Here is a 12,654-nt window from a genome sequence, read left to right on the forward strand (position 1 = left end):
GTAGCTAGCCCATCGGGAGCCCGATCGAACCGACATGTTTCTACGTCTAGCTTGAAATGACTCATTGTAGCCCAACCCCTTTTAATACTACATAAAATTCCTATTTTGCCACTATTAGAAAGAAACTAATCAAGCTTTCTTATCCTTCACTTTGTAATAGAATTTGATTTAATTAAACTTTGTTTTGTAAGTTGTAACAGTCATAATATTTTTTCTTTTTTTGTAAGAACAATCATAATCTCATATCATTTCTCCTCTTTATTAAAGATTTACATCATATATTTCTGGGTCTTCAACCCACTTAAGAAAGAATTTTAGGATAGACATGTTTAAAGCCTATTTAGAGTTTGTTTAGACTTAAATAGGTCTGTAGCCTGGGTAAGACCCATTTAAGGTAACCCGATTAAAGCCTGACACCGACTAGCTTGATTATAAACCGTACCATAGCCCCCAAATCTAGGCATGTTTACTTAAATAGACGTTCATGGTGCAAGGCTTCCAAGTGGTCAACCCTGGTTAGGCCAGATCGAGACCGGCCTAGCCCGGCCCGAACCGACCAGTTGACACCCCTATCTCCACTTACTTGAAGCCTAGTGACCTAGACATACCATCCACAATCCATCCAAGATCTCCAATGCAGTACTTTAAGATCATAAGGTTATGAGATAAATCTAAAATCCACAATATCTAGAAATCAGTAAGTCAAATCTGATGAACTTCTATTGATATGTACCATGTTTACACCTTAAGAAGAATGTTTACTTCTATCAAAACATAATTACAATATTACCCATAGGGTTACATCGAATATGTACACAAAAGGATCAAAAGAGGAAGATTAAAGCTATCATCTTCAGAATACTCTGTAGGCGTAGTTATCACATACAAAACCTATCTTGTGTGCAACCAACTCCTCGAACCCATACAGAGTTGGCTCCTCTACCATAGCCTCTGAAGGTTACCTTGATCGCCATCTAAAAACATTACAATGATTGGGGTGAGCTTTCGTGAAGCCCAGTGAGGGGTGGACATGCAAGAAAACACAATACATATGAAATACAATAATAATTACAATCCTTAACAATATATGCATATTAAATGGATGAAATGGCATGATCTTGTTTTTTATCACACAAACCTAGTCAATAGATTCTAAGTCCATATTGGGTCTCAGTGCTACTGCAAAATAGGTGGCCGATCATAAAGGTCTTGTTATTGGTCATCAGACGATACAAGCTAATTGCAAGTCGGGAGCATACTGGTTCCTACATGTGCACTTCAGTACCCGGTAATCCCTTATTAATAATCCCACGAGAACCCAACACTAGAACCAACCTCGGCCACAAAGGGTTTGTCACGACATCAGAGCCCCTACCTCGATCACCGAAATGTCTCACAACCTTAGCCCTATTGAAAAGTGGAATTAGTCTAGAGATTTTCCCTACTAGCAAGGGTTGTAGCACTTGGGTTATTTCCCTAGCCCAATGCAATGTAGCATAAATCATATCATATTACATTACAAGGTGATTATGCCTGAGAATGCATTACCAGAACCCTTGCTTTGGTCACCGAAATGTCCCACAACCTCAGCCATGCTACACCCACAACCATGACCACACACACACACTCACTCAATGAATATGTAGTACCAGAACCCCCTCCTCGATCACCGGCATGTCCCACGACCTCGACCCTGCTAATCCCATTTATTAACACCAACACCAACATAAACACTCAAGTTCTCATATACAAACAAAATTATAACGCACAATTCATGATCACACATATAGATAATATGTTGTAAACACTCTGTTAAATATTTCACAACACCCACGCACCTTGTGTTCCTATTTGTTGTGTGTTGCTGATGTTCTCATGCTGAGATGCCTCACCGCTTGATGACTCTATTCACATGAAACATAGGGTTTTTTGGTCAACAAGCAAGCATAGGGAAGGTCTCCTTATGGTTCAACTGACCATCCAAAGAGGAGGTTAATATTGGGTTTCAGGTGGTTCACCCGATGGATGCTCACCGACTGGAGGTGGCCAACCGGTGAGTTAACCAGCTGGTGAATCCGAAGATCCACAAAAAGGGGTAGAAAAAACCTAAAGGGCTTCATCAATGGGTGCTCACTAGCTAGGATTCACCCACCAGTGACCATCAGCCGGTGAAGCAAAATATGGGTATTTTCTACACAAATCTGCTCCACAGGCCATTTGGGCCCTTTTTATTGACTCTGCGTGTGTGTGTGTGTGAGAGAGAGAGAGAGAGAGAGAGAGAGAGAGTGTTAATCCCAACCCCACTTCTCATTTTACCCTCTTTTGATTGGCTTACAAGTTAGGGTTTTTAGTTCTAGGGTTAGTTCTCATGTAGGGAGCACCCACACACACCACTTAGTTTAGGATTGGTATAATTAGTTGCCTAAGTTACTAAGATTGTATGGATTTGACTATGTTCCCCAATTTTGGGTTCAAGTTGCTACAATTTGGGGAAATTGGTTTGGGTTTCTTATGTAGTACTAATTTGATTGGCTTTAGTCTGGGTATACTACATCATTTCACCAACCCATAGTGAGTTAGGGTGGTAAGCTATAGAGGATTTGGTCAATTGCCCAAATTCTATGGTTTTTGGTCACCTAAATTGGGGCTTTTCATTTGGGAGGTCTCCTCACTTAATGTGAGTGGTTGAATTGCTAGACTAGGTCCCCTACACTAAAATCCCCCACTCAATTAGTAGATCAAGTAGGTGAGCAATGGGGATTTCGATTAGGGTTGCTCTAACTTAGCCTAGTGGAGGGGGTAGGAGAGAGAGGGCAAGTACTTAGAAGAGTTAGAGAGAGAGAGTGGAACTCACCTTCAATAGCGTAGGTGAGTGGAGGTGACCTCCCTTCTTCCTTGCTTCCCTTATTCTTCTTCTTCTTCTTCTCATTTCTCCCTTCTCTTACTCTTAGTTTGGTAGGAATGAAATAAATGAGCAAGTAGCTTTATTTATAGTAACTTAAGTTACATAGGGCCTGTTTAATTGGGAAATAAATGAGTTATTCATTATTGGGTTTATTTTCCAGTCGGCACTAGCGAGCCCACCTCGGGGTGGGCGACCTAACACATTAATCCAATACTTGGTAGGTTGTACCAACCTTTGAATATGGTTTGAGGTGCACGGGTTGTGAGGGTCCGAACCCCACAACCAAATAACCCAATTCTGGCCAGTACCCTCATCGAAGAATGCTCACCAACTGGTGTCAATCCATCGATGACCATCAGATGGTATGGTTGTTTAGGTCCACTTTAGGTGGAACAGGATATGTTGGCTATCAGGAGGGTTCCTTAGGTGTTTGCCAGGGTGCATCTCATTACTAGGGTTTAGGTAATTCCCTTTTAATGGCAGAGGACTTACATTGAATTCTTCTTTAGTGTTTTGAAACCCTTCCAGTGCTTAGAACACAAGTAACATGTGCAGGTGGGACCATCCTTCCCTTCTCGACAAAAGTCTGCTGCTACCCAATAGTCATTAGTACTGGCATTCTCTTATGGTTCATCTACATTTAGTCACATAAGGGAATTTAAAGCACGGGTACATTCCTCCTCTTTACAAGAAATTTCATACTCGAAATTGAACGTACTTGATAATCCAAACATTCCAGCGTATTTCTCCTCCATCTCATCTTCACGTTCCTAAGATGCCTCTTGCTCAGAGTGGTTTCTCCATTTGACTAGGAGATAGGAAACAATCCGATTGCAGAGAATGTGGTCTCTTTGGTCAATGACCTCTTCCGGCTGCTGCACATTCCTCTAATCAGTGTCAAGCTCTAGAGGCACATTTGTCAAAACATGAGTTGGATCGAGAATGTACTTCTTAAGCATGGATTACATTATGAGCACCTTCCAATTTGGGTGGCATAACAATATATGCTACTGCTCCAACTGGGCCCAGAATTTCATAAAATCCCAAGTATCAAGGACTCAACTTTCCTTTCTTTCCGAATCTCTTACACCCTCTTATTGGTGATACTTTCAAGAATATCTTATCACCAACTTCAAATTCCAAGTATTTTTGTTCGACATCAACATAGCTTTTTTGTCTGGATTGAGCTGCCTTGATCATCTCCCTAATCACGTCCACTTTCTCTCAAGTGGCTTGTATTAATTAAGGACCCAAAATTCTTCTCTCTCCAACTTCATCCCAATACAGGAGTGTCCTACATTTCATATCATATTAAGCTTCATAAGGTGCGATACCTATGGTAGCCTGATAGTTGTTGTAGGAGAACTCTATGAGTGATACATGTTCATCCCAACTATAGCTCATGTCCAACAAACAGGCCTGTAGCATATCTTCTAAAGTCTATATAGTTCTTTTTGACTACTCGTCTATCTGCGGATGGAAGGTTGTGCTGAAATTTAGTTGTGTCCCTATTACTTTTTATAAACACTTTCAGAATTAGAGGTAAATCTAGAACTATGGTCAGAGACAATACTAGCTGGTACACTGTGTAGTCTAACAATATTATCCACATACAATTGAGCCAAATTCTTCATGGAGTAATTGATCTTCATAGGAATGATGTGGGCTACCTTGGTCATCCGATCTACAACTACCCAAATTGTGTCATTTCCTTTCTGAGTACAAGGTAGTTTGTTGATAAAATCCATGGTGATAGGATTCCCACTTCCATTCTTGTACTGGTAGGGGTTGCAATAAATTATGTGGTCTTTGTGTCTCAGCCTTGATTTTTTGTAGTTTAGGTACTTGGCTATACGGATGGCTACATCAACTTTCATACCACTCCACCAATAGAATTTCTTCAAATCCTTATACATCTTGTACTACCTGGAAGAATTAAGTAGGGAGAGTTATGTGCTTTCTTTTGTATCATTTTCCTCATTTCTTCATCCTTTGATACACAAAGTCAGTCTTTGAACTGGAGGACTCCATCATAATCAATTTGAGTCCAAGTCCTTTTGTTTTCATTTTTTATATCATTTGTTATTTTCTATAGATTTGCATCTGTTAGCTGGATAGCTTGAATTTTCTCTATAAAAGAAGGTTGTATCACTAGTGCAACCAGGGTTACAATTACCTCATTGATTAGTAGTTCTAATTCCATTCTCCGAGCTTCCTCAATCAACTACTCGTTCACAGTCTATGCTATTAGTGGCAAAGATTGGGATATTTTGCTCAGAGCATTGGCCTTCCTAGGGTGATAATAGATGGTGCACTCATAATCTTTATCAGTTTTGACCATCTTCTCTGCCTCATGTTCAGCTCCTTTTGAGTGAAAAGTATTTCAGACTTGTATAATCACTGTAGATCTCACTCTCTTTACCATATAAATAATGATGCCAAATCTTTAATGTAAAGATTACCACTGCTAGTTCCAAATCATATGTGGGGTAATTCTTTTCATAGTCATTTAGCTGTCGAGATGCATATGTGTAAACACCCAATTTTGTCACCCCCTCCGACTATGATGAAATGCAGATCTTGGACATGACTTCTTGCTTCTGATAAACCGAGATGATGATTCCTTAAGGAAACCTGTAAACATCCCCTACCTAAAAACCTTGGAAATCCTGCATGGGAGAAAAGAGGGTCTAATTTTGAATTTTTATATATGAAGAAATCTGGTCAAGATGACCATACGGATGAATAGTATTCAGAAATACAATTCTAAGATATATGGTACGTCAAAATTGGACTGTCAGATCTCCCGCAATCTTCCCTAGAAAATTGTATTTTTCCACACGCATGTCGAGCGCACTAGCCCTCGCTTAGCAGTAGGCCAGCCCGCTCACAGCCACAGGCCAGCTCGTGCATGCATGCAGGCTAGCCTACACACGCACGTAGGCCAACCCTTACATAGTCGCAGGCCAGCCTATCCGGGCTAGCCTGTACGCGCACATAGGCCAGCCCACGCGCAGTCATAGGCCAACCTGTACACATGCACAAGCTAGCCTATGCTCCCGCAGGCTAACCTGTGCATAGCAGTAGGCCAGCCCACATGCCCATAGGCTAGCTTGTTTGCAGTAGTAGGCCAGCCAGCGAGATCATTGGCTGGCCTGTGTGCAGCCGTAGGCCAACCCACACGCCCGCAGGCCAGCCTGTGTGCAGCAACAGGCCAACCCACGTGCACCTTGCCTGCCAACCAGTGTGATCCCACTACCCGTCTCTGGCACGTACCCATGCGTGCCTTGTGCACCCTTGCCCAATCTTGTGTGCTGCCATTAATGGCCGGGATTTGAATTCCACTGACCCAATGGGTGAAGAGATTTTCTCTTCACTCACTTACACATTTTACACTATCCCGCTAGCATACCCTACGCCGCAACCTCCCATTGGCCCAAAAAGAATATTCTCACCTCATTGGCCCAAAAAGAATATTCTCACCTCATTGGCCTAAAAATGACTCACTTTTTTTATTAGTCCAAAAAAAACTATCTCCCACCCCATTGGCCCAAATTTTCATACTTTCATCTTATTGGTGTAAAAAAATCACTTTTTACTACCATTGGCTACGGGAATTCCCTTTCTCTCCCTATTGGTTCAAGATTCCTATAAATAGCCCCCTCCCTTTGGTTTTTCACACCACAACACCACAAGAGTCTAAGCCTTTTAGTGAGATAAGCCCTACCCTTTCTCCTCCCCTTTCCCCCTTGAGGTTTTTCAAGTCTTCGGAGAGATCTTCATAAGTGTTCTTTGGGCCATTGAAACTCTTCAATCCTTTACCTTTTTGAGTGATATTTTTATGTAGGAAAATTTTCTCCTTAGTCTCCCACCCCACTTTTTGAGGTTCTTCTACTCTACGGAGAGCTTCGTAAGATTCCTTCGAATCTTTAAAGTGTTCTTCAGGCCTTCGAAGTTCCTCAACCATTAAGGTTTCAACCCATCCCCAGCGGAAGCTCTGCCAGAATGCCATCTCAACCTAGCCCTCCCATATCCTATCCCTAAAGAAAGCTCTGCCAGAGTGCCGCCTTAGCTTAACCCTCCCATAGCCTATCCCCAGCGGAAGCTCTGTCGGAGTGCCACCTTAGCCAAAATCCAAAAGTAACCGTTCCTAGCTGGAACTCTATCCGAATATCATCACAGTAAACATCTCTTGAGAAAGGAAGTTGGAGGTCAAGACCATCTTCCCCTGAGCTAGGAGAATCCAGAAAACAGCTTGTGCCGGCATTAATCGGGGTCCCACCCCTCTTGACCCGAAGCAGGGGTCAAACATAGGTATAATTTCTTACCCAAATTAGTATAATGTAGACTTTATATAGACCTTGTTTTAGTGTACATAGTTATTTGAATTTAGTCAATATACATGTGTGATAACTTAGCCATACATGAGGAATGGCTAACCCCATGTTTGTAATTGTATTCGCTAACCACATCATGCATTGTGCTTAAAGTGAAATCATTTGGCGAGGGACTGCCTGTCATGCTCGCACCCTCGGGGAGGTCAGTGCATGTCATGGAGAGTACTTTGAGAGCAAATGATAGCCACTTCCTATACAAGTGTGTGGGTTATTGTTAAATGACAGGGATGTTCATAATTATGCTAGCAGCCTTGGGGAGGTCCGTGCACTTTATGACATTCTGAGATCGAATAATAATATTCCCGCATTATACTTTTGCACACAATCACTCACGGTTCCATCACCCTGTGGCCAGTTGCTTAACCTCGTGTGTAGTAACGAGTAATGGGGAAGGAATTCTCCCCCTTGATCTCGTACCTATAGGTATATCAAAAGGATCACGTACCTTGCATATATAGATCTTGTCAAGGAAGCCTTGTCGGTCCTATTGCATCCACTGCATATTCATATCATATAGGAAATAAATGAAGAACGCTAGGAACGCCACAAGCTGATCTATAGAATTTGTTTAGGTCTTGGAAAGGAATTTTCCTATGATATATTTTAGTCATAAAGAAAGGCTTTCCTAGGTGGGTTTCAGATAAAAGGTGTCCTTCCTCTTAGAAATGAAATGTGGATGATTTGGAATATGCGATCCGCGCTGGCTTTTGCCCAAGCCCTATAAAATGTTGAATTATCTAAAAGACCCAAAGAAACTAGGAGGAAGGTCACCTAGTGGGATAAGAGTAAGGAAAACATGACCTTATTGGCAAAGAATGTATTAATAGGGATGTTCTAGTCAAGCCATTTGTATGAACCTTCCACTTATGGCATTGAGTGGGCTAGGGGCATCAACTCCTATCCACTTCCTACCATCAAGTGGACTAACTTTGGATAGATCATTGGTTTCTAATCTAGTGAATGTGTAAACAAAGGGGTGGGGGATACAAGAATCCTAAAATAAGCCACTTTTTGGTTCAGGCACAATTCCACACCTCAAGTATTCTCCGCGGTCCATTTGGACACATCAGGGTAACAGGTTGACTCGATTAAGTTCAATATCACCTCCGTCGTCTCTTCAAGATTATCTACTAGCAAGTGATTACAACCCAATTCACATGGATCCACATGATCCTGAATCACCCAGGGAAGCATGGGTCCACCTCATAGAGACCTTGCAGACAGAAATGACCGAGGTCAAGAAAGGAATAGCTCAGATATTGCATGCACTCCAAAACCCTCCCAGGGCTGAACCAGCATAAATTACAAGAGAGTTGGATTAGAACAGACCTACGGGCCATCATGGGAATTCTTCTCAAGTTGACTCTGGAGAACCAGAGCAAGTTAGGCCAACCGGTTAGAGAGGATTTCACCTACCTGTCCAAATGGTCAATGAGGGGCCTATTCCAGGGTCCCTCCTCCCAGGGTAGTGATCAAAGATTCGGAAGAAGAGTTTGTAGCACATGTCCGAATGGAACCCCCAGAGACAGAGAGAGAAAGAAAAGTTAGGGACCAATTAGAGAAATTGGTAAATATGCTCTGAACGGGAAAGAGTTTGGAAAGCCAGGCAGCGGATTCTGATGAAATGAATTTCTTTTTTAGGGGAAAGATTCTCAAGAAGTTCAAATGGTAGACCGATAGGTTTGATGGGTCAGGGGACCCCAAGGCTCATCTCAAGGTCTTCCTCAGCATCGACAAGTCGTGGTAACTTGTGAATAGCCAGATGGGACAAGCATTCATATTAACCCTATCAGGACCAGCACTAAGGTGGCTCACCCAGTTGGAATCTTCCTAATCTCAAAATTGGACAACGGTGGTGAAAGCCTTCACTAAGCAGTGCTCATACAACACCGAAGTGGATGTGAAGAGGTGAGAGCTTGAGATGTTGAGGCAATAGCCTAGAGAAGGATTCACCGCCTTCTTGATGAGGTTTAGGGATAAGGCCGCCAAGATGGCAGATCAACCTTCAGAAGCAGAGCAAGTAGAAATGTTGATTGAAAACTTTTCAAAGCCTTATTATGATGTCCTTTACTATCAACATCTGTAAATTTTGATGCCTTAATAGCCACAAGTACACGTGTGGAAAACAAAATCCTAAGGGAAGGTCAATACCAAGGATCCTCCTAAAATGCAGGTAAGAACATTAGAGTTGGACGGGGAAAGGGTCCCAAGACCAATATGGTAGGTGCAGTTCAACAGTCAGTCACTCCTATCACCTCTTCACAACCATTCGTGATACAAGCAGATGCACCCTCCTAGAAGGCTCCTCGTCCAAGCAGGTAGTTTACTAATTTGGGAATGTTCGTGACAGCAGTATATGAAAATTAAAGAAACAAGGACTGCTAGGGATAGTGGCTTTAAGGGTAATTTACAACCCTCCCCCAGCTTAGTACAGAGATCATAAATATTATGCTTATCACATTCAGAAGGGGCATAATATAGAAAGATGCATAGGTCTCCAGCATGCAATCCAGGACTTGGTAGACAACGGGACCATTAAAGTCAAGGTGAAGAAATCTCCTAATGTCAATACTAATCCTCTCTCGGATCATGGAACCTTCAACATGTTGGCAACAATGATGGATTGGCAAAATTAGGATCCTAAATTTTATGATCTAACCCATTTTATTAGGGATGCCAAGAAGTATAAAGAGGAAATGCAAGTTGAATGGCAGGAGAAATTCAAGTATGTGCAGAGATTGTCTTTCCCTCCGGAATTAGTGGGGCATATTTGTGGTTTCGTCAAGGATGCTTATCAAAAGGAGTGCGACTCCTTCTGAAGGGCTGTTCACATGTATCAGACGGATAAGAACTTTTGTCATCCCATGTTTTATGACCATGTGAGCAATTTAGATGAAGAAGCAACAGAGAGTGATCCTACTCAATTCATTGAACCCCAGGCTCGAAAGAATCACATGAAAGCCCGTGCCAACAGGAGAGCCATGAGTTAAAAAGCTAGGGCTTACGAGAAAGCCATTCATCCTTCCTCATCAATAGAAGAATCCACCGCAACACATCTCCAACCTCTAGCATATCTCCAACTTTCACTATATTACCAACCTCCATCCTATTACCAACTTCCACCATATTATCAACCTCCACCATATCATCAACCTTCACCACATCATTAAGGAGAAGGAGTTTCCTCATCTTATCACCCCCAATCTTCATACCCTACCTCTCACATCACATCACCTTCATAGCACCCCGCCTCATATCCCTCATCACCCTCATACCAATCACATTCTCAAGGATTGGTATATAACCTAAAGGAAGGATGGATGGATGGGTGCAATTGGAAGGATGTGCTTATACTACCAGACTCCCCAAAGATGACCTCATCAACAGGATCTGTGAATGCTTTAGGAGAAGGCTAGGATGGTGATCCCACTTCTCTAATTCAGCCCAGTATATCTTCAAAGGATAATCCAGAGAAGATTGAAGAAGTCACGAATGACCTCCTCAGAGCAGTGATAGCATTGTCACTGGGAGAGTAAATTAAAGAGCACACCTCCCTAATCCACATCGGAGTGACACAGAAGATGATGAGTTTGGCCTAATCTATCTTTGAGCCAATGAGACCAAGTCTGGCCCAATAAAAATTTTATAATCCATATGCTCTAAATACTACGAACGTTTGGATGCGGGAGAATTTGATGGTCAAGAGAAATCTGATGAAGAACTAAGTGAGGGAGAAATCAGAGAAGAAGAGGATGGTGACGATGATGATGAGGACGAAATCTAAGATGAGAAGGATGGAGATGACTTTACTTCTCAAATTGATGATGAGTACCTAGATTGGGACGATTACCAGGGGCCTTGGCACAATGGTGATGATGAGGAATCAAGGTACTATTCACCCAGGGAATCGGAAGGATATTCTGTGTATGCAATTGGCGAAGATGACCCAATGATTGATCCCATAGATACTATTCAGTTGGCACTCACAATTCAAATGGAAGGGGAAGATCCGGCATCAGATTCGGTAGATAGTGAAGGGTATGAAATCACTGTAGAAGGTGAAACAAATCCTATAGCAGAACACATGGCTTATGTCTATAATCATCTAGTTGACATCAAACTTGAGGTCGATGGAATTGACCTAATGTTAGGAGAAGTAGCCATCAGTGAACAATGCGACGTCGAGCAATTGATAATCCTTGAGAGAATAGGGGGACATTGCACACTTGCAGAAATGATAGATACCGTAGTTGCATGGCTTTCCATCGCAGTGAAGATGGTACAAGCCAGGGCTATGGAGATTTGTGGAGGACTATGACCTCCTACCCCATGTAGTGAAGAGGAATCTGAGGAAGAAGATGACCCCATGGTAGGGATAATTACCATAACAAACAGTGATGATGAAGATTGTTATCCCACGGAGATCATTGTGAAGAAACCTGCCAATGTGATGGAGACCAGAAGTGGAAGAGACCACAAGGGCAAGGCCCTAGCCGTAGAACAGTCAAGAACTAGTGGGGTAGGAACCAGTGGCTTGAAGAAAGAACCAAAAATCCAGTCTTGGCTCAGTTTAAGAAGTCCCAAGCTAATATCTCGATTTAGGGATTGTTGATGGCCTCCCCCACGCACCACGAAGTAGTTTTGAAGTCTCTCACCTAAGTGCAAGTGCCGAATGAGATACATCTGGTACACCTCTCGCACATAGTAGGGGCAACATATGCGGTACAATCATTGATGTTCTCAGACTCTGAACTCCCCAAAGGAGCCTAGAACAATAAGGCTCTACACATCATGGTAGAATGTTTAGACAAGGTGGTTCCCTAGGTTCTCATTGACAGCGGGTCTGTTTTAAATGTTCTACCCTTGATATCGACAAAGAGTATTGGCATCAACCTGGAAGAGATGAGGCCATCAACCTAAACCATACGGGCATATAACAACACAAAGAAAAAGATCCTTGGCATCCTCACCATTGCCATAGTAATTGTCTCGGTGAAGTTTGATATTGATTTCCTAATCATTGATATACCGTCATCTTTCAACATGCTCTTAGGGAGGCTTTGGTTACATCATACAAAGGCAGTATCCTCTAGTCTCCATTAGAAAATGAAATTCATTCATGAAGGAAAGGTGATTATAATAGCCAGAGATCTCGAAGTGGTGAACACCTTAGCCAACATTGAAAATGGAGAAGAACAAGACTAGGAAGTTCAACTTAGTGGTTTTGAATTAGAAGAAACTTATGCAACACTCACCAAGGAAATGCCAGATGAAAATATTCCAGCTAACTATGAAGCTATATGGAGTCCTCCGGTAAATCAGATGATGAGGAACATGCAATACTTTCTAGGG

This window comes from Macadamia integrifolia, chromosome 9, assembly GCF_013358625.1.
Source record: "Macadamia integrifolia cultivar HAES 741 chromosome 9, SCU_Mint_v3, whole genome shotgun sequence".
Taxonomy (NCBI): domain Eukaryota; kingdom Viridiplantae; phylum Streptophyta; class Magnoliopsida; order Proteales; family Proteaceae; genus Macadamia; species Macadamia integrifolia.